Here is an 18,984-nt window from a genome sequence, read left to right on the forward strand (position 1 = left end):
ACCCTTAATAATACACAAGAGGTAGAACAATCTCACTTTGGGAAAGTGAACTACATGTCCCAGAATCCCATAGGGACTGAGACGAAGAAGAGGAATGAAGAGTCATGTAGAAGTGAAGGACAAGCAAGTAGGCCTAACAGCCTTCGCCGGCGTCAGACAATTAACAGCAAGGGCCTGCACCTGAAATCAATTCCCCCACCTGAGAGGCATAAAAGATTGCAGCAGTAGGGGGAAGTAAAGAGGAGCTAGAGAAAAAGCTGGAGCAGGATCTGGGAGGCTGGTAGTAGCAGAAGAGCATGAGTCTGGCAGTGCATGAGGAAGTGTGATCTCTTAAGGGACTCTGGGTCAAGAGGAAAGCAGATTTCACCTGCAAGTTCTGAGAGGGTCCTGTGTTCACAAACCCTGACTTTCCGCGGATGCACTGAGAGAGAAGTGCTGAGATTGAAGGTCTTCCCAGATGCACCTAGTGGCTGTGACTTCAGAGCCGTGACCGTGCTGTAACCCAAGGCATGTGTACAAAAGCAAACCGAGGGACAGAGGAGTGAAAGAGACTCCCTGTTGGTAAGGCTGAACCAGAGCCACCCATGCTGGAGAGCAGTGTGGGTCCCAGTTGTGCCTAAAGTGGTAGAAGACGCAGAAGTCGGGAAGCGGAAGCAGCCGGTAAAGCAATCAGTCTTAACTGTTCAAGGTAATTTGGTTTCAGCACCAAAGGAGCAAGGGGTAATAAAAGTCCCTAGGGACCTTCGGATAAGGACCAGGGGGACAGAACCACAATGCTTGGTGCTCGAGATATTCTTGATGCTCGACAGTATCAAGTCGGTTCCAAAATGCTTTGCAGCGCCTGCGATAGACTTCAGAATGGGAGACAGCTGCGTGCTTGGCAGTTTGGCAAGCGAGGCTGGACAGACATCTTCAGGCTGGCCTACATGGCACCTCTGGGTGAAGAATCACTGTATCTGTGCTGGTTGGCGGATCTGGAACGCTGGTCCATGAGTCTCGGACGGCTTTAGTGACTGCAGTATGACAACAGTCAGTGGTGCAGCCAGTCGTGGTTCGAGGGCTCGGCTGCCTCGAAAATGTTCTTAAAAGTTGGATGCTGGTCCATGCTTGTGTGGCACTTCTCCTAGCTTCTTCACAGGGCTTGTGGCATCCTTTCAAGGCAGACTACCCAAAGCTGAGGAGAGTGTTTGCAGGCAACAACTTTGTCCTTTTTTCAGAGGTTCTCTGGCACTTCCCACCTAGGAAGCTTGCTGGCAGAACCTAGCAGGGTATGCTGTCTGCTGGCTGGGTACCGGTTCTGGAGCTGCTGGACAGGTCCTCTTAGTCTGGTATCTCCCTCTGTTCCCTGGGAGATGTTTAGGGGAGGGATCTTGCTTCCCACTTCGAAATCCTGGCCTTCCTTCACTGGCGGAAGCTGCAAGGCAGACTGTATTTTCAGCCAGCGTAAAAATGAGTCCTTTTTACTCTTTCCGAAGTCGTCGGATGAACTGCTAAGTGAGGGGCTCAGCCCTCTTTTAAAGCCAAATGGGCCCCAGTGATTGGTGCAGGCTAAGCCTACCTTAAAGAACCAATCCGGGGTCCCCACCAACAATCTTCTATTATGCGTGAGGTCAGGACCAGAGTGCTTTGCAACAGGAAAGGTAAGAGGTGACAACATGTACTCCTGAGTCCCACCCATCATCCTGTCTGTTATAGATCAAAGTGTCTCTCTGGTTAACTGAGCCCTCTGTGGCTCTTGATCAAAACGCAGGTCTCCCTTGAAGTTTGTGACGAGAGCAGACTTTCTGTCTCCCTTAAATCACATACTTCTCCCGCTGAAAGGGGTCTGCTCTGCAGAGGTTGGCTACGGTTAATAGTGGACCCAGACACTCCATTCACTGTCCTTCATACAGAGGGGTGAGAACTAGCTTCAAGGTGACACATTGCATATCAAAGAGATGTTAGTTGTCCCGCCCATTGTTACATTCTGTGACCAGGCCTATTCGAAGGCCTGCTTCAATTAACTCATCAGTATGCACTGCTACTACACAGAACTTAGACAATAGAACAGGGCGGATCCATGGAGCCTTTGATATTTAATTAGGCTGGCCATGGGAGGAGAAAGTGTTGCCCTTCTCCTCTGGATGTTTTCATGCATCTGGATGTTTTCGTGCACCCCTCACTGTCACTTGTCAAATAAATGCCACAGGAAGGACTGCGCCTGTACGCTGTGTCCTCCAGAGTACACTGGACTATGTGTTTGTTGTGCGGCGAGCATTAGCAAATGTGTGCAGATCAGCCCCACACATTTTCGGAGGTTGATCTCCCACCATTCCATTTCCTAAAAAAAATCATTAAAAAAAGCCCAGGCGAGCGCACACTCCTCATGCGGATGGGCAAATCTTTCACAGCTTGACTGTGCATTTCTCCGCTGGAACAGAGAACACAGTAAGTGGGTCGTGGGAGGTGTGAGTTAGCAGGGAAATACGTGCCAAAAAAGAATGAGCACTCGACCAAACGGGCAATAAGAGGCACACACGTCAGCAATGATGCAGCTGGAAATGTCTCTGTTCGTGGATGTATCATGTACTCAGTGCAGACCCCCAGCCATCTTGGGAGGTGAAGGCTTTGCGCTGAGAAAGATATGATATGATATGATACTTTACTTGTATCGCGCTCATACCCAGAGTGCGACGAGGCAAGGGAGGAGAAAAAAGGAGGTCAAAACAACAATATTACTAGGCCCAGTGACATTGATAACGCGGAGGTACAGGGGAGATGGAAAGAGGAACGTGCAAGGGAGAGGGGAGAAGTGGAAAGTGCTGAATCAAAGGATAAAACAACTAGTAGTGCAGCCAGAAAGGTGGCAGGGGGTGCAAGGTTTAAAGCGCAGACAAGGGGTGTCTGATAAGTGCAGGTAAGGGGACTCTACGGATACAGACCCAAGTGCAAGGGTTGTCAGGAGGCAGTGTGGGTGTATGGCAGGCTGGCAGGGACCTGGGCCCTAATTCAGAGGGTAACCATGTGCACAGTGCCAAAGCAGACAGATCAGCAGGGGAGAGGAAGAGTGAAGGCAGAAGCAAAGAGGATGGTCTTAATGTGCTTCCGAAACCAGAGATGGTTCTCAAGTTTCAGAGTGGCAGGGAGGCTGTTCCAGAGGGAAGAGCCAGCCGAGGAAAGAGATCTACCACCAACTCGTTGCTTGGAGAAGCGACTCACCCAGAGGCAGTTGGAGGTAGAGGAGCGAAGAGCTCGAGTGGAAAGGTATTTGCGGAGGGAGAGTTGAAGGTATTTTGGACCCAGGCCCCAGAAAGCCTTGTGGACAATGCAAAGGGTCTTGAATTTAATCCTTGCAGCCACTGGGAGACAATGAAGAGATTTCAGGGCTGGAGAGATACGATCCCAGGGCTTGAGGCCAAAGACAAGTCTCACAGTCCTGTTCTGGATAAGTTGCAGAGGGCGGTGTTACGCTCACCTGGTATCCACGGGGACGCCACCCAGCCCTGGTTGGATGATTTGCACTCTCGAACCCTCTCCTGGTCCCTTGGTAAGGCTTCTGGTTAAAGGTGGGTCTTAATATTGTGAAAGGTGGATTCTCCATCCTGCTCCTCATGGCAGGGGCACGTAGATGTGGGGAGCGAGCAGCAACCAAGTTACTTCACGGGTGGAAGCCCCCCCTGTGGGAATCCAGGCCTGCTGCGACTCCGTAGGTTTGCTGCTTCACAGTCTTTATATGCAGTTCTTATGTTCCTCTTAGTTCGAATAATAATGTCTTGCTTCTTTCCTTTTAGGTATGGAAAGGTATTTTGGTGTTGTCATGCAGTTTGAAGATGAGCATGGGCCGTTAGGCGAAAGCGCGGTGTGCGTGATGCTGTCTGGTGAGTAATGTGCGATGCGCAGCGCTGTTTCGCCTTTTATATTGCTAACTTGTGTCTTTTCTCTCCTTGCAGGTTGCGATGTCCCTCGCCGAGTGCTGTAATGTTCCAACAATGATACTGTCCAGGAGATAACTACCCAGGTAAGAATTGTGTGGCTTTCTTCATTCGGGAGGAAACGTGAGTAAACGCTTACTAATGCTGTCTTTCTTTCTCCTCTTTCCAGGTTATGGTATTCCAGGATGCATGCGGTGCTGGATGATGGAGTTTGTACCTTCAGGTGAGTGGAACTGAAGTCAGCGATGGATTGAAGACAGGATACTGTTCCAGGTAAGTTTCGTGGTGTTTCTTCTCTCCCTGCAGGTCCTTGGTTTCAGGTAAACTGGCATCAAAGAACTGGACACAGTGAGCGTTACGCTGCCCACAGCAGAATAACGCAAAACATGTTCTGCTGTTTGGGTGTGGTTTAAATAGTCTCAGGTAAAGTAGTCAAGACAAAGTAGTCCCAGGCCTGCCACGCCCAAAAGACTAGACCGCATAGCTCAGTTCCTTGTAACTGAGCTATGTGTGTGCCTCCATGTTGGCTGAACCCTCCCCCCCCCCAAGTTAAATAGTCCCAAGTAAATAGTGCCATTCTAATGTTGGTCTTCATGATGGTTATGAGCCTGGTGCCAAAGGCACCAGCACTGACTCCAAGAGAGTCTTGGATGTGGTTTTAAGGCCTTTGACCTGTCCCTAACTGGAAGGCTGACTTGCCATTGAGGGCCAGGGGCAAGGGTCATGACAGGAAGAAAGTGGAAGCAGGCAGATTTAGAAAGAGGCTGTTGCAGTAGTCCAGCTTTGAGAGAACCAGGGCTCTAAAGACAGTAAGCTTCTGGGGGAAGGAGAGGAAAGGAAGAATACCCCTGAGGAGGTGCAGTTGGTAGTTTGACTTCTTGAGACATCAGAGATGTGAGGGGAAAAGCAGAGTATGGAGTCTAAAATGAACCAGAGGTTCCTAGCTTCACAGGTGGGAGCAGGGAGAGGGCCAATAGGAGGCCGGCCAGGGTGTGACGGGAAGGAGGGTGTAAGTGTGCCGATGAGAATCTCTGTTTTACTGGAATTAAGGCAGAGATCATTTGTGGCACACCACTCATGGATAGCAGATAGTCAGAGATGAGAGAAGGCGAATAGGTGGCAGAGGGGAGCCGGAGTGTCATCCGCATAGCACTGAAAGTTGGAGCAGAGAGCGGCAATGCGGTGGCCAAGGGGTGCCAGGCATTGGTTGAACAGCCAGGGAGAGAGGTAAGACCCCTGGGGAACACCACAGGTAGAGAGTGAGGTAGAGGAAAGGAAGGACCCGGAGGGTCGATCAGAGAGGAAAGAGGTCAGCCAGGCTAGAGCCTGATCAGTGATACCCAGGTTGTCACCGAGATGGTTGAGCAGGATGGTATGTTTGACTGTGTCAAAGGCAGAAGAGAGATCGAGTAGAGATCGAGTAGGATGAGGACAGAAGGGATGTTAGAGTCAAGGCTGGAGAGCAGGTCTTCACAGATGTTCAGCTCTAAAGCCTGACTGGTGATCATGGAGAAAACCAACAGAATCGGTGTGAAGATTAATCTGAGAGATGGCTAGCTTTTCGAGGAGTTTGCCCAGGAAAGGAGTGATGGAGTTAGCGATAGTTAGTCGTAGAAGGAAGCAGCACTGAAAGAGTAAACCAACTACACCACGCCACATGCAATCAGCTATACGTTGAAAAACAGTTACGTTATAAATCAATTATCAGTACAACCGACGATGGATTATACTTATCTAATGACGTCAGAAGCAAAGAAGATGATGTGGAAGGAAGGCAAGGACTCATATACACTGCAAAGTTAACCTATTGGAGGATGCTAGGGTTTGACCTTACACCATCTTGGATTGGGTTCAGCCAACGAATAAACGATTATTTTTTACAAAGTAGGAAAAACTTGTTTGAAAGTTAAAGTTTTGCTTTCTTTGCTGCTGTTGTTGGTAGTAAAGACGGTATTGCATTATAAAAAGCCTCCAGGCTTGCCATGAAAGAGCTGCTAATTTTCATTGCAATATTAACGCGGGTACCGGTTCAGTGGTAAAGCTAGCAGGGACGTCATTTGGGGGTCAACAGAGGTCCCAACAGTGACCTCTGGTGATACCCTTGCGACCTCTGTAATAACTTTGCGACCTCTGTGTTGAAACTATTTTTTTTTAAAACAGACGGCAAGGCAGGATGCTTCGCGCGGCTATACTAGGTCTGGAGGCTGGCTGGAGCGTTCCAGACTTGAGTTCATGGTTGCCTGGCATTATATCATCATATCAACCATGAACTTTGTCCGACCTCGCCTCTTCTGCGAAGTTGCTTCACGAAGAGCGTTGTGCCGGAATAGACAGTGATTAGGTGATTAGGGATGGAAGTGCTTTCAGTCCGTTATGGGGAAGGAGGGCCACCGTTAATCCGTGGGCGCGCGGTAGTTAAGTGCCTCAGGCCATGGGGTGTTAGCGGGGGTGGGGAGACACAGTACATCGCGGTGGCAGGGGCGCTTGTTAATGCCTACAGGCCCCCCGTGGGATAGTATGCGGGCGCTGGCAGGGTTGTGTCGGAGGGGGTGTAGTTGTTATGCTGCATTTTGGGCATAGCTGCGGTGTCTTGCACGCGGCAAGCTTGCATTCCGGATGGTATGCGTAGCGTAGGATGGGGGTGGAGCGTACACTTTAGTGCTGCCGGGGCCTTGATGGGCAGAATCCCAATGTGATGCGCACACTTGGTTCAGCAATGAAAGGGCAAGTCTGGCAGCTCAGAAGGCAACGCGCCCGCTCGCGGTGCCTTTTTAATTACGAATGACACACACTTTCTCATACGCCAGTCGGCCACGTCCTGGCGCGAGTACCAGGGAGCAGGGTACCAGGTGCCGTGCACAGCATCCACGAATTACCTGTCCCGCAAGCAATACTCTCTTACGGGATCACACTACTGCCTTTTGAGCAGGAGGGCAGACACAGAGCTGCAGGCGCTGGTGGGGCTGCACGGGTCTGTTGTCTTGTTTTCTGTTGCGGGGGGTGCCCGTGGTGTGGGGGGTTGCGGTGCTGGTAGTGTGGGTGGGTTGAAGGCACTTGCACGGGGATCGCCGCAGAGCTTCCAGCGTCAGGTTTGTGGCGTGTCCGGGATTCGGTTGCCTGCCATTGACAACAAGAGCAGTGAACTGTCTGCACTCCCATTCAAGGGGGTAATAGGCAAAAAACTGCTGCATGGGAAATGCATTACTGCTTGCCCTTCTTTGTGCGGGTTGCCGCAGGGGGCAAGAGGGTAGTGGGTAACGGTCGGGGAGCCTTGCCTCGTGTGCGATTGCAAGTAAGTGCTTTAGGGAACTCACGTGTTCACGTGCAGCCGTGCGGTTCACGTGCGGGCGGCACTCCCTCCACCTCCCTCCAGTGCCCAAGGTCCCCGAGCTGTGTGGCACTGGGCTATTGTCTGCCGCAGCAGACAACCGCTCCCGGCTGCAGTAACCGTGGGGTTGCCAGTGTACCCATTTTCTCTCTTCCCTACTCGGAGAGCTGACAGATGCTCAACCAATCCTGTGTTTGCTCCCTCCATTATGGCACTTCTAGTAGTGCTTTCACTCATTAGAGGACTACAAATCCCAAAGTGCAGCGTCTAAAACGTCTAGCCCATTTAAGGATAGATAGCTGGTAAGACAGCTCAGATGGGTTAAGTGATCACTGCTGGGGTACTTTGCTGCACGCTGCTGTGCCTCTTTTCTTTTCATTAGGTGCATGTTGCATTAGTTTAAGTGTAATTGTGCCCCATGACCATGCATTGCCATTTTCTTCTATGCCAGGTTTCTGCATCCTGTGGCACAGGACTGGGAGCAGGACGGCCGGAGCACACCAACACCAAGCAGGAGCAGCTTCTATTGGCTTGTCTGGAACCTCCAGATGACCGCAACTGCAGACAAGCCAAGGTAAGTGTAAATGCTTACATTCACAGTAATTTGGTAGTATGGGCATATACACGCTGATATTAATTCTACATATGGTAATTCATTCTTTAATTAAATGTATATTATATCACAGAGATATAACCATGTTTCTTAGTGTACTGAGGAACAGTGCTATGTGATGCCACTTCCTGTTTTGTCAAGGTGAAAGGTTGTGTGCCATCACATCCTGTAATGTCATTGAGGGGTCAAGGGTCATGTGATGTCACTTCCGCTACCCCTAGCATTTTGGTGAAATGACGTCCCTGGTTCTCAACTGCCCAGCTTAACCCCCTACTACAAGAAATACCGCAACACTGCTACATTCCCCTGCCGTCTCCTTAGAATGGACACTAGCTGCCAGCTGCAGGGGGTAGTTATTGACGAACTCGTCCTCTTTGTAGCAGCTCGAATAGGAAACACCACCTTTTTCTAATGCTCGCTCTTCCGAAAGAAAACTCCCAATGATGGCCGGGAGAGGCCTGCCCTCCGGTGGCTATTTTGAGTATTACAGTTAGTAGGCTTGTTTCAACTGTCTCGGACTTGTGCTGTGAAAGATTGTTAAAGCAGACTCTGTGGTCAAGTAAATTCCCTGTTTTCACAGTGGTCCATTTCAGTTGAAAAAGTCCTAGGTATTAATCAGTTCGTATTATGACTGTATGACTGTAACAGGCGTCCTCCATAACACACACACATACACCAGTCTCACACGGCTCTTCCAAAGAGGGCCTCTTGTTTACATGCCACGGTCTGACCCTCATACAATGTCCAACACACACCTTCTTCCCTGTGTCACGTTGGCGCTGTCTTCCCCTGCATTCCCGCCGCTTCCCAGTGCATAGAGCATCAGAAATACCGAAGCAAATGGGTACTATAACATGCATCTGTTTGGTTCACCCAATTTATACGAAAACAAGTAAAACATTACAAAAAGACTTGAAACCAAAAATTGCATTTTGGTGTGTAAAAATTAAAAAGGGGAAACACAGATGGGTAATAGACGCAAATGCAGAAGAGGGGGTGGTGGAAAAAGATGGACTTTTAATGGCATCCACCCATGGGGTCATTGCATCACAATAAAATAGAGCAAAAATGAATCGATACATATGGGAAGAATACACACACAACTATATATCTCATGATCCATAAATGAATGCAGTTTGATAAAGCACTCTAAAATTGCCATAAGGAAGCAGGTCAGTGATTTATCAAGGGAGAAATAAGTAACGCAGAGATCACATGCAGCTCAATCTCTCCTTGTTTTGTCATTGAATTCTGGAACTTACAATGTTGTACTTACAATGAGGTGGAGCACGACTGCAAGTATCTCAATAAAAAGCCAAAAAAAACACAGGACTGCATGAACTACTGGCACAGCCTCACAGCCACGCATTCTCCATTTGCGTTCTTGTTGCCATGCTCCTGTAAGCCTAGGGCACAAAAGGTTGCGCTCAAAAGCACTGCGTGCTGTGCGTTGGGCTTCCAGGGACATGGCATCGAGAGGCACATGGAGCAGGAAGTAGGCACGCAGAGTCCAGAGCCCGCAGCAGCTATGTGTGGGATGGGGCAGAAGCAGGGTGGATGGAGGAGGAGAGTGCCATGCAGTGGTTGGGAATTCGGAGGGAACGCTGACACAGACCGGGAGAGGATCGGTTACAAAAGGTCGCATCTGTGGAATGCAGCCTTTTGTATGTGGCCGAGAATTCTTGCAGGGCATCGCCCAGTATTGAAAACGTGATGGTGTCATCACTGGTATGAAAATTGAATGAACTATGAGGAAAGGACAGAGGAAAAACCAAAAGAAGATTTTGCTGAATTTGCATCTGGGTGGAGTTGTCTATTTTTTAGGAAGGCCCAAATGCTGACTGGGTCCTCTGGGTCCTCTCGTGAAGAGCTGGAGACCATCCTTGAGAGTGAAGTGACCAGACCCCTGCCCTGTCCTCCAAGAAGGGCCTGAAATGCTGCTGGCTTTTCTGAACTTTAAACAGAGGTTTTAAATGTAGGTAGAATTGCGCCATTTGAAATCAAAAGATGAGGAAGTGTACTTGCCTTACATCATTTCCCTTTATAGTGGGCAGGGGTCAAAATCGTGTAGATTCTTAGTCTATTTATCTAAAAATATAAATGAATTCCTCATTTGGTGGAACACCACAGGTTGATTTTTGTTAAAATTCGAAATTAACAAAGCTCATTCTCAGTGTGCCCTGAAAATTATAGACTGTAATTTAATTGGGTAATCTTTCTCTTCAGCTTTCCCAATACAAGCCTTTAAGTGGAGGGGAGGTCGGAAATCCCCAAATTCCACATAATCATCACAATCTTTTGGCCCAGCTTCCCCAACACAAGCATTTAAGTGGAGGGGGGTCTAAATCCAAAATTCCCAAATAATTCCTATTTTACTGTCAACTTCACCAACAGAGACCTTTCAGTGAGGGGGGTCTGAAAACATACTACTAAATCACCCTATTTATTTTAAACCAAAAGTGAATGTGAAATCATAATTGTCATATGCATGTGTACCAATCTATAAACCAAACTGCTAGCCTTTTAAGTGTGCAGGAAATCAAAATTGCACAGCACTGTAGATGTACATTGCTTGTTTAATTGGCTAGTATGATTATTTCTTGAAGTGAAATCTGTATAAAGTAAAGTATTGTGATTTGTGTTTTTCACAACCAACTTGCATGATTTCTTTGTGCAACAAGACGTTTAATTATGAGGCACAAAGAAGGTGGCATCTGTCATTTTAGTGTGATCTCTTGATATGATAGGTTATTTATAACACGCTTAATAACCAGAGGTTTCTAAGTATGGACCCGGGGCTTGAACCTGTGTTGCTCCGTGTCGTTTTGCTTCCAAGGCGAGCATGTTGCCCCTGAGCTATCCTCCCAGGACAGGTACTGGGGAGCAGAATGGAATGGGGCATAAGGGGTTTTCTCTGGGGAAGCCCTCTATACCTCCACTGCAAAGCACATCACACAGCTTATGGGCATCCTGGCTCTCAGAGTTCCTCTTGAGTTTGTCTCACAGCGGGTTCACCCAATGTCACTTCATCACATGAACCCTTCCAGCTGACAGAAGTGTTCTGGAATAGTGTTGAGTGCCTCTCTGCCTCTCCTGGCCATCCTGGGTGTTCTCTGGGTCTGCATACATGCATAGGTGATGTGTCCTCTGTAGCTGTGGTTAGGGCAGTGGCGGCTCCTCTATCACCCAGTGGGTGGCTGAATTTGAGTGGTAATGTTCCAGGCAATGTAGTACAGGCATGGCTGCCGCTGGTATTGATTTTTATCCGGCATCCAGAAAAGGGATATGACCGGGTCATTACGACCTTGGCGGACCAAGTAATTGCGCTTTTCTGGGCACGCAGAAAAAATAATTCCCCATTCCCATTTGAGCCCCATGAGGCTCAATGGGAATGGGGAGGGTGGTAGCAACGGTACCGTTATTAACAGTACCGTTGCTACCATCAAGTTCTGCTTGTGGGTGCCGGTACAGCAATCCGGTAAAACTTGTTGGCTGCAAGGGCACCCGCGAGCAGAACTCATGGGGGTCATTACGAGGTAGGAGGTAACAATGCCCCTATTAGCGGCATGGCTACCCCCTTACCGGGTACCGGGTCCGGGTTCCTTGAATGGAGGGCCCAGTAATTCCTCATTCAAGGAACCCAGACCCTGAACATCCCCATTCCCCTAGGGCTCAACAGGAATGGGGAGGGTGCTAACAACAGGCCTGTTGTTAGCACTGTGGTCTGCTCGCGGGACCCGCTAAGGGTGCCTGGTAAAACCAGGTGTCCTTAGAGGGTTCCCGCGAGCAGACTCGTAATGGGGCACTAAGGGGTTGACAGCTCTGGCACCTTTACTGCACTGTTAACCCCTTACCACCCAACTCGTAATGACCCCCATAGTATGGTGGTACGGTAGCAACGGTGCCGGTAGCGATACCGGCACCATTGTTGCCTTACCGCCATACTCGTAATGAGGCCCACTGTCCTTCTGAGCTGCTACCTCAACAGGAATATTCAGCTCATCTTCTTTTGCGTTTCCAGCTGCTCTTGTGAGTCTCGCTCCTTCTGCATTTCGCATTCTGTTAGAGATGATGTCTAACTTTGCGAGAGGGTCCCTTAAAGTATGTAGCCTCTCTTCCACTTCCGTGGCGGCCAAACGGACCGGGGCCAAGAGTGGCAGGAGCTTCAGTGGTGGGTCCTACGCAGCAACAATCATGTAAGTAGGATTGGGGAGGGAGGGAAAAAAGCACGGTCACTGGGTGAAAGATGGCAGGCAGGGGAACCGGCCATCAGGTGGCTTGGAATGCGGGCTAACACTAGCAGTGTCAGCCCGCATTCCGTGCCTCCTGATTGGCTGGCATGGCACCCCTGTCCAGGGAGCCAATGCGGCTTGCTTGCTGTGGGGGACAGGTCGTCTAACAAATCGCTATTAGTCATTAAGGCTAGGAGTCAATCAGAGTAGCTAACTTCACTGGGAGGGGCATATCCATACATCTGGGCCAATAGGATGTCACACAATGAATGAGGAAATGGTAACGGTGGAAGGGAATAAAGAGAAAAGATAAATCAGTAAATAACATCGCGATCTGCAATATAAACTGTTGCCTAGAGCAACCAGCAAACTATGACGGACAGGATGTATCGGCCATCGCAACCGGTGGTCGAAGTGCACGAAAAGAAGCAGTGGAACTATGTACCCTGCTGGCCTGTACCCTGCTCCCCACATACCCCCTTGCCATGACCATTCCCACGCGCCATGCAAACCCCTGTTTAAGAGAATGTTCCATGCAGTGCACTGAAATGCAAGATTCAACTTCTTCCTACAATTTCATCTTAAAACAAAATCCTTCCAGGACGGTTTATTTTTAAAATAACAGTATCAGAACAGAAAAACGTACTTTAAAAAAGTAGAGGGGTACCACGCCCAACCGCTCCCACCCACTTCAACCACTGATCCCAACCCTCCCTATTTAGAAGGAAACTGTCCAATTTATTTAGATTCAAATGTGGGTATTTCAGATAGATCTTTCATCTGCCCACTTAAAATAGCCCTCAACCCAACGCAAGTCAATGGGCAATTTGGATTCTCCCCGGGACTTAATTTGTAAAAAAATAAGTGCCAGTGCCAAATATTTTCTAGCACTCCTGTGACACTGCGGGTGGACAGTTCCCCTCCACTGTTACCACCACCCACAGCTGCTCCCCACAGTGTCAACATATTTGGGGTGACACTACAGCTTGCACCTGCTCATTGTGATTGATGGATGCACTGACTATCACCACTTCATAATTAAAGTGAGTCTGAGACAATAAGTGCCCGAGCTGAGCCCTGGCAAGCACCCCCACAAATGAAGCACTGATTCACACTCTTTCCGTCTCAAACTCTCCCTCTTACGTTATCTCAAATGATTGCATGCATGCCCTTTGGTTACCAAAACAAGGGGTACAATACGGAAGCCTGCAAACACAATCAGGAAGAAAGTCAGCCAGGTTCAAAGAAAAAGAGACTAATGACAGCCCATTAATATAGACCCAATGCAAGTGGACTACTTTCCAACTTTCCAAATCCCATATAAAAAAGAATGCACCCTAGATACAATTTGCAGACTGCAAAAACATTTAAACTTGTTTATTGGTGTTGAAACTTGAAATACTCGTGAGACCCCAATATATGCAGAACATAAGCCCTTCCATGCACCCCCAACGGGAAAGCAAGATCTCTTGCAGGATTAAGGCTCAATTATTCATTGTTTTGCTTATTTTCACAGTACTTTACATTTGGATTGCAAATTATTCTTTACTTTTTTGGAACATGCTTTGCAGGCGCTTTTTGTGATAGGGCTGCAGAACAATGAGAACAACATCCCGTTTCAAAATGTCCGCAGCACTAGGCTGGCTGTCAGTCCCACTTCCATGTCGACTCACGCAGACTTCGGATCCTTACGTCTGACTCTTTCAATGTGGCTCTGTGATTGGATCCTCCATAGACTGCTTTTAAATTGGCTGTCCAATGCGACATTCGCATCAGCTGCTGTCACTCACAGCAACAGCTTGTTACCAGACTTTTAAAGAAGCCATAGAAACAGCGAACCCATAGCCTGATGAAGTCTAAAAAAGCAACAGGTAGCTCAGTAAGACTATAAGACAATGAGGAAAACAGATTCAAATATGCAGAAGTCAAAACAATGCCCACTATGCATGCTCATCAACAATGCAGCATTCTAGGGGTTGTAGTTTTCTGAACAGACAGGTGAGTACGTACATCTGGAAGTGTCTTGCCCAGGGACGTCATTTGGGGGTCGCCAGGGGTCGCAACTGCGACCTCTGTGGTGTCCCTTGCGACCTCTACTAAAAAAAAAAAAAACATTTTTTTTTTTTTAAAGTTATGCAAGCTCCTGGGCTGTGGCTCTTTACTTCTGGGGTGGCTGGCTTTCTTGTTCAGGCCCCTTAAAAAAAAGACTTGAGGCACTTGTTCTTATTTTTCTTCTAACACTTTCAGCACTGACCCTAAATAAGAAAGAATAGGAATACCAAATAATGTGTCTTTCTGGAATTCTATACAGTAATTGCTGGCCTCATTAAAGGTTTATTTCAGGCACACTTCAGGGGGTGAGTCACTGATTTAGTCTGTTCTTAAACGCCTCACTAAGCCTAAGCCGTTCATCCTTCTGAGGTCGATAAATGAGTACCAACACAGGTTGGGTGATATTGGGTGTATATTTTTTCTATATAAAGCGCTTAATGATGTGTTATTATATAGCACTTGCGCTTATCTTTTGGTCATGGACGTCTGCTTGCATACACAGTCATTTGGTAATACGGGCCAATAAACACTGAACTTAATGATACATATGGCGATCCATTCTGGTATGAATGTACATCATATAGTGATATCATAACTATATTTTTCATAGTGTACAATGCTATGTGATGCCACTTCCTGTTTTGTCAACGGGTGAAATGTCGTGTTCCATGCTACCCGCTATATCACTTTGGGGCGGGGTCTAATGACATCACTTCCTGTGATGTCATCAGAGGGTCAGGGGTCGGGTGATGTCACTTCCGCTACCCCTGGCATTTTGGTGAAATGACGTCCCTGGTCTTGCCAGTTGGAAACCTTCTCTTTGCCCACCTATGTGCCACCCCCTCAGTCCAGTGGGATCCCGACACACTATTACCCTCAAAGAGACACTATTAAGAGTGGAAAGCAGTAACCTGCTGGTGACCTACTGCAGAATCAGACTTGCTTCTTAGATGCACTTGGCAGATCACAAACCTAGACTCTCCTTGCACTCAAAAGGGCAAGTCACACAAAGGAAACGTGTCTCACCATCCAAATGCATGGGGAGTAGTGAAGGATGAAATATTGAAGGGAAATGACTATAATCCGGGAGAAAGAACAAAAAATAGTTACCTTAGTTACTCAATTACCCAATGGGGTGGTGTCCACCCAGGACCTGTTAAACTGCCATGTTCGCTCTCAGTGCCACACAAAGTAGATATATCCCTTTGCATATCATGTGGGTACCACCCACAGGGCAGTCTCGCACCAAACTGCCATGCAATTCTCCCTCTAGCAAGAGTAACAACAGCAACTTCAGACACCTGCTTCGACCATGCTTGGCATTATTAATGACGCATGGCTGAGGGGCAACACCTAAGGGTCCACATGTAGGTTACCCTTACTAACGTATGGTGAAACACCAATATTTTCAACATTTGCTAAAAGTGCAAGAGACCCTCTACTGAAGATGAAGCAGGCTCCATAACCTGTTCAATGGGGCGGGTCCCCCTAAGAGAGACTACAATCATGTGTCAGCTCTCTGTGCCTTCCCAGAAGAGCACTATCTATCTGCAGATCATGCAAGTTCCTCTCACATGGATACACTAGAGAACCCTAGCAATCACAGACGCGTGTTTCTGCCTGGTTAGGCTTCCTCAGCAATGTGAACCTGAGGTGTAGAATCTCTCAGCTGCTTCAAATTTAAGGTCCACCTGGACGCACACAGCAGGATCTCTGACATAGGGTAAACCAAAAGGTCAATGCCCATCCATTTCCAAACATCTGATAGCACAAATGGCTCATGTTGACAGCCTACAAGATGACAATGTTAATGTTAAAGGATATTTGTACCGCGCACTATCAGCACCAGAGTGGTCCCCTGGCGCCATTACCTTCCAAATATCCTAAGGGGATCACAGACCTGATATATGAGCTAGAATTGCCACATGTTCTGATTTTGCTTGGATGCTCTAGATGGTCCGGATGTCCTCCTCGCCGTTCTTGGTGATTGGCAGATGGTCCAGCTGTCCTTCCCTTTGTCATTAGTGATTGGCAGATGGTCCAGGTGTCCTCCCTGTGTCCTTCTTGATTGGCAGATGGTCTAGATACCTCCCTCTCTGTCCTCAGTGATTGGAAGAGGCAGCCTGGACAGAACATTGTTCCAGCATCTCCTCAGGTATAGACTACACTTCTGCAGGGCTCCTATGGTTCGTCCTCCTCCTGCAGGGTCCTATTGTGCCCTTCACCTCTCATCTCCCCAGCTGTAAAACCTGGAAACTCCCTCTTCATGCCTGCCATAAGTAAATACGTGATGGGAAAACATGAATCCTATCATAGCAAGATTCTGAGGTCATTAAAACCTAAATAAGTGCTTTAAAATTGCGCTTTTGTTCCTTCTTCTTGAAAATGCCCATGAGTCCAGAACTCATCTAATTCACTCATCGATGCACTAATGTACTGGGTGTTTGTGGTTCCCAGGTGGCAACCCTATGCTTGCATGCATGTTTGTAAGAAGCCCAACCCTAGCTGGGAAGCAACAGAGCACTGTATATGGAGGTACAAATGGGGATCCTGTGGGTAACCGGGAAGCTGCTGGGATGGCTAGGGCGATCAGGGGATGGGGACCTCGGGAGTATCTACCGATACTCATATATTGATGCTCAGATTGCCAGGTTTGTAATGAGGACCTGGTCTTGTGCTTTCATACAAGTACTGTGTCTTTCTCTACTCATCTCGAGAAACAAGGACAATTGTCATCCTGCTACTCTTAACCATCAGAAGAGTAGCCAGATCAGAGGCATGGTTGGGATGGTATGCAACCCCTGCAGACCCTTTCTAAGGAAAGTCTCTTGAGCAGGACTTGAGAGTATTTGTTCTTCTGGCCTAAGGTGAACAGATCGCTGTGAGCTCAAGCCAAGACTGAAAAATATTGTCTTTTAACTTTGGCCATCCGTTATGGCGTATGTGCTTCAAAGAACAACACTCTATTTCGGAGCAGCCATATCCACATCATTTGGGTCTCCATCTCCCTGGACAAAAGGTGAAGACCTTCACCCCCCATTTCATTTAGGCAATGCATTGCAGTGCGGATTCTGTCCAAGTTAGAAAATAGCTTTCCTGGTATTTATTGAAAGTCTACAAGGGTAGCCTTGAGCTCGGAGGGTCTGAAGAGAGTGCTGTGAAACCTCATCCCTGTATTGCTCTAGACAGGTTGGCCAAATGCTCTCCACAAGCAGAGAGGGGTGCATCTACACCCAGTGCCTTTTGGGTTCAAGGCTGCTGACAGTGTCCCCACAAAGTGAATTAGGCAGTGATATCCACCATAGCTGGTCCTGACAGACAAAAGGGGATGTCAGGTCTTCAAGGTCTCCCCAACACTGGGACTCCCGGATCTTCACTGCCTGTTGCTGGGAGTGCATTCTGAGGTTTGCTTCTGGCACCATGAAGATGCGCGTTGTCATAACAACCAAAGGGGTGAAGTAAATGAAACAGATTAACGGTCAGAATTGCCAGAAGCACACCAATACAATGGATGCTGTTTCATGCAAGCAAACAGGACTTCCCGAGGTTGTGGGAAAATTCCAGAAAGTAAAGAAATACACACGCTTTCTTGAGATAACGTTAAACCTTCCTCAACAAATTTCAGCAGCAGGTTTCCAAGTACGAAAACACTTTAATATTTTCTCTCCTGAGTTGTGCACGGTGGTATACTGTAAAGGCCTGTTCCTGAATGTGGTGAGGTGTCCATGAAACCATGAGATTGCCCACCAAGCAGACACATTCCAAGGCCTTGGGTTAAGCAGGAGCTGGTGTGGAAACAGGGAGAAAGGATGAGGAAAAGGGGCTGGGTCTAAAATAGTGAGCCCCACTGCCTCCAGCATATTGCGCCCTAGTGTGAGTTGCTGCCACTGCCATTGCCTTCTTACACTACATTAGCACCTCGAGCCACGAGAGCAGCCATTCAGGTTCCTTGATCATGGGCTGAATCCGTAGCTAAATGCCTACGATCTGAGAAAGCTCGTTGCCTGCTATGGTGCTACCCTGCTTGCCTTCACCACCACCCCACCTGCCCTCCCATAGAGCCCCAAAGCCATGCCAATTCACTACAATTGTAGACTATGTACTTGCATGGAACAACTCACGGATCCCTGTCTCCACCACCACTCTGAGCCGACTGTGCAAACCAAAAAGGGACCTTTATGCAAGCACCCTTTATCCTTTCTATGGTGGCCATCTTGACTGTAGATTGTAGGCATTATTGGCTAATTGCAAGTGACATGTGTCTGAAAAGCAGTGACCGAAACTGGCATTTTTTCCCTCGTAAAGTGAAATGTTGATACCTTCTCCGATTGACATTGATGCAGACATGCCAATCCTCTGGATTTAAGCGGGAGAATTCTGCTATTCAAATTAAAAATATTGCTATTTTTCACTTTCTCCTGCCTAAAATAATTCTAACTCAAGTGCAATACTATGGCAGAATTCATATCTGCTGATTTCTCTAAGGAAATCTCCCACCCAGGTGCTTCCGAATCTTGAAATGTATGTTGACGGTTTTATGAAAATGCATATCCTTCAGTTCGCGGTGACTATGTTGAACCTTTCTTTTTGCAGGAATTGGTTCAAAAAACGAAAATCCAAAATAGGTCTTGGACCATCTCTTTACTTGTGCAGGAGGAAGTAGGTTGAGTGCCAGTGCAGCCTGAGTCTCTGAAGTGTAACCCATTCTATGGCATGCTTGTGCTTGCGTAGAAGTCCTACAGCTTCATGAATTAGGATGTGCTCTTTGCAGAGAGTTAGGAAAGAGCGCAGAGGATCATGGAGAGGCGTTTCCACATCCTAATCAGTATCCAGGCCAACATTTCCTGA

The 18,984-nt window shown here is 47.9% G+C and overlaps 1 long non-coding RNA gene across 1 annotated transcript in view; it reads left to right on the forward strand.

The window, feature by feature from the left end:
* Positions 1-6,590: 6,590 nt before the first annotated feature.
* LOC138506406 (uncharacterized) overlaps positions 6,591-18,984 on the forward strand; it is a 47,617-nt gene continuing 35,223 nt past the window's right edge. The window contains exons 1-2 of the long non-coding RNA XR_011280299.1: positions 6,591-6,882; positions 7,691-7,813. This is a non-coding gene — a long non-coding RNA (uncharacterized lncRNA). The remainder of the gene's footprint in view (positions 6,883-7,690; positions 7,814-18,984) is intronic.

This window comes from Ambystoma mexicanum, chromosome 1p (assembly GCF_040938575.1).
Source record: "Ambystoma mexicanum isolate Mex_15411 chromosome 1p, UKY_AmexF1_1, whole genome shotgun sequence".
In the NCBI taxonomy this organism is placed as follows: domain Eukaryota; kingdom Metazoa; phylum Chordata; class Amphibia; order Caudata; family Ambystomatidae; genus Ambystoma; species Ambystoma mexicanum.